This window comes from Neofelis nebulosa, chromosome 2, assembly GCF_028018385.1.
Source record: "Neofelis nebulosa isolate mNeoNeb1 chromosome 2, mNeoNeb1.pri, whole genome shotgun sequence".
Lineage (NCBI taxonomy): Eukaryota > Metazoa > Chordata > Mammalia > Carnivora > Felidae > Neofelis > Neofelis nebulosa.
This window is the reverse complement of record NC_080783.1, coordinates 81,307,625-81,311,767: the sequence shown is the minus strand read 5'-3', so window position 1 is coordinate 81,311,767 and position 4,143 is coordinate 81,307,625. Positions and strand designations below refer to the sequence as shown.

Here is a 4,143-nt window from a genome sequence, read left to right as displayed (position 1 = left end):
TCAGATATGGCTCATCAGCTTCTAACTGTATGCCTTGCCGGTTATACACATTTCCTTCCCATTAACAATAAGACTGTCCGATTTGAGACATCATGATTTCTTTCAATAGACCATTCATTCTCCTCACTGTACTTTTCTTGCCTATTGAAAATGGCTGTATGCATTGCCACTGGATCATATGTCCAAATGATTTACAGGGTTTCCTTTTGTGGATTTCTATTATCTACCTAGTTAAGCTGATGAATATTTGTATGCACTATCCATTGTAACAATATCCCAAACTACCTTTCCAGGTATTTTCCTCCTCTTTTCAATAGGTTTCCCATGATCTAGCCAAATAATGCTCCATGCTGTTCCATAATACATACCCCATTTCCTTATTCCAGGCCTTTAGATGTGCCACTTACTCCAACTGAGGCTTTCTGTCATCTCTGCCTCTTCAATTTTGTCTGTCCTGTAACTATATCTGAATTGCCATTTTCTTCTATAAAAACTTCCAGATACATCAGATCAGTTGTGGTTACAATTTGCTTTGAATTGCCATAGTATTTTACATACTTCTATCATTATCTTCGTCATGGGAATTTGTGTACCTGCCTCTATTAAAGCTTGTAAATACCCCTAAAGCTTGTTATTGTGTCATGTTCATCTCTTTATTCTTTGGGAATTCTTTTGTGGTATCATGAACCACAAATTCAAGAAGGATTTGTCGAAGGAAATTGAATTTAAGTTTAAACATTTGTGTGAATGATGATTTGGTTGCAAATAATAGGTACCCATTTAAAATAGCTCAAGTAGAGAATAACTTTCTGAATAGGAATATATCATAGACCCCATGAGTGGACATATTTCTCCAACAATGTATATATTTCATTTTTTTTCCTTTTCTCTTTTAAGACTATCAGTTTGTTTAAACCCAGAATAATAAAACTTGAGTGGTAGCCTCTTTGTTCAAACTTCCAGCTAGAGTCTCTCAGTTCCAAACCAAATTCTCCTAAAGAAATTTGATTAGCCCTTCAGTTAAGGGATCTAACCCTGACCCAATAAACTTTGGGCAGGGGATATAGTCTGACTTAGCCAGCTGCCCTCTCATTAAGGGCATTTGAAGCAAACTCTGAGAAGGGGCCAGAGGCAGGGCAGTGGATCAATGTTAGTTATCAGAGAAAGGCAGCATGGGCCACCATACACCCTAGGAAGAGCCAGTCCAACATTGAGGAACCTAAATTTTGATCCTGTACATATACAGGCTTTCAGAATTTTCCTAAACTTCATGTAGACTTGCAAAGAGACAACTGCACCTCTATCTTCCGTATGACCTATCGGGCCTTCCTGTCTTATTCTGCACTGTACATTGTATCACTGTCCTAAGTTATTTGGTTATAGAAGAGATGGGTCTCCAAAAGACTTAATGTGGCTATTTGTACTTGAACATGGTACCATCTGAAATCAAATAGATAAACAGTGCATTACATTTTAGAGAGTTGTATTCCCAAAAGAGGCACCAACATCTTTGTAAGAGATTGTTGTTAGAGATTATGACTTAGATTGAAAACAATTTTGTGATCCCAATCTTCTATAGGAAGATTCTTATACAAGAAGCAGTCTGAGAAAGCTACATAGGTCCTCCAAAAGCCACATTTCCAATGCTGTCTCCATATGTGGCCAAGAATCATCATGAGAAACAAGACCCTTTCAGGAAGTGGACCAAGATCCCAGGGAGCAGACCCAGGGCTTCATCAAGGAGCATTCTCTGTGCCCAGGAACATGGTGCTTGCAAAGTTTGAATACCACAATTTCAGAATTTCTATAGGCCAGTGACTGCTGTGTTCCTCTTGTCTTCCCCTTCTTTGGTGAGACTATTTATTGTAGTTATTTTGTCCTTTATTCAACTACTGTGTGTGTGTGATAATGGAGGCAGAGAGCTCGTAATCTCTGGGTTGAAGGACCCCCCCCCATCTGGCCCTGATACATATAATATTATAAGATTTTAGACATTGAGCCTTTTCTATGACTAGATTTGAGTGGATTTAGGAGTATCTTTCATAGAGACGGGAGAATGTATTTTACTCAGGTTAAGGATAGAAACAAAAACTTGTGAGTAGATGGTAGAATGAGTAAGTCATCTAAGAAGCATTATTGTTTCTAGTTTTTTGCTGCCATTCCATATAGAAAGATAATTTCTCCCCACTTTTGGCTACTAGGCTTGGCCATGTATGAGAGTGAGAGCAACAGAATTCACTGCTGCCCAGAAGCTTTAAATGGTGTCTCATGGATCTCCCACTGCTCTTTTTTCTCTGGATGTCCTGGATAGGAACTTCTTCTTCAATTTGGGTCCTGAAATGAAGACATCATGAGCATAGCCATTGTCACTCTGTGTAGGACAAGTAGTATGAGTGAGAAATAAACACTAGTTGCTATGAGCTATGGAGATTTGGGAATTTTATTACAGCATAAAAGTTGATGGTACAACCTGGTTTACAAAGTAGCCTATAAATGTGATCTCTCTTCTCGATTTGCCACTTAAAAGAGTGCTAAAGCTCTAAAAATCCTAAGAGGTGAAGCAATAAGCCACTCAGTAGTTTTAGATTTATTTCAGTCCTTCCTCTTCCTTCATTGTTGCTTCCTTTCTTCCTTCCCCCCTTCCTTCCTCCCCTTTTTGATAAAGGTATTTTGATAAAGGTATTTGATAAAGGTAAAGAACTGGTGTTATGTTATGTTATTTATTTTTTTTTAATTTTTTTTAACATTTATTTATTTTTGAGACAGAGAGAGACAGAGTATGAACGGGGGAGGGTCATAGACAGAGAGGGAGACACAGAATCCGAAACAGGCTCCAGGCTCCGAGCCGTCAGCCCAGAGCCCGACGCGGGGCTAGAACTCACGAACCGCAAGATCATGACCCAAGCTGAAGTCGGACGCTTAACCGACTGAGCCACCCAGGCGCCCCTGTTATTTATTTTTAAAAGTTGACCCAATTCTTTTTTAAATTAATTTATTTTTTAAATGTTTATTTATTTGGGGGAGAGAGAGAGCGTGCATACACACACACACACACACACACGTGCAGGGAAGGGGTAGAGAGAGACAGACAGAGGATCCCAGGCAGGCTCTGTGTTGGGCTCTGTGCTGACAGCTCAAAGTTGGGAGCCTGCTTTAGATTCTGTGTCTCCCTCTCTCTCTCTGCCCCTCCCCTGCTCATGCTCTCTCTCTCTCAAAAATAAAGATTTAAAAAAAAGAAAACCAATAGATAAATATCTAACAGTTGAACTGTTCTGGTAGTAGAATAGAGGAGCAGGGTAGGTGAGGACTGCACATTTGTCCCTTGCTTCCTCACGGACTTCTCCCTGCACTTGATAATGCTTAAGGTATACCTTTTAAGTCCCTTCAGGGTAGAGTGTAAAGGAGGCTTAAGATCCAAGGAAGGAAAGTAATGTGCACACAGCTTCAGAACTTTTTTTGTGATGGGAGGCCATGAAGTACACTGGACTTAGAAATTAAGCAGACATAGGTTCAAATCTCTGCTCTGCTACCTATTCAATGTGACCTTGGGTTGCCTCTTCAACATCTCTATGTCTCTGTTCCTTCATCTGTAAAATGAGAGTAGTAAAACCTGCCTTACACAGCTGTTGCAAGGATTCAGTGCAGTAGTGTGTTTGCATGAAAAGTATTATTATTTTCTGCTCCTTGCCCTTGATCTTGTTCTCTTTACAACATACAGTGTTTCGCGAGATCCTTGGAAATTTAATAAGAAAAATAATTTTGAGATCACTTATCCACATCTTTATTTCATAAAGATAGGCACTGGCTTGTCCATGCTCCCACTGCTAGCACCAGTACCTGGCTTCACCTGTTCTCCATATGTATCAAACTGCTAGTGGAGTGAGTTTGAGGCTCTAAAAGTCTCTGGGTTTAGAGTTACATGGGAGTACTATGTGGCAATGAGAAAGAATGAAATATGGCCCTTTGGAGCAACATGGATGGAACTGGAGAGTGTGATGCTAAGTGAAATAAGCCATACAGAGAAAGACAGATACCATATGTTTTCATTCTTATGTGGATCCTGAGAAACTTAACAGAAACCCATGGGGGAGGGGAAGAAAAAAAAAAAGAGGTTAGAGTGGGAGAGAGCCAAAGCATAAGAGA

The 4,143-nt window shown here is 39.8% G+C and overlaps 1 long non-coding RNA gene across 1 annotated transcript; it reads left to right on the top strand.

The window, feature by feature from the left end:
* Positions 1-680: 680 nt before the first annotated feature.
* LOC131493037 (uncharacterized) lies at positions 681-2,420 on the top strand. The gene is made up of 2 exons (XR_009252420.1): positions 681-1,850; positions 2,202-2,420. It is a non-coding gene; the product is annotated as an uncharacterized LOC131493037 (long non-coding RNA).
* Positions 2,421-4,143: the final 1,723 nt, after the last annotated feature.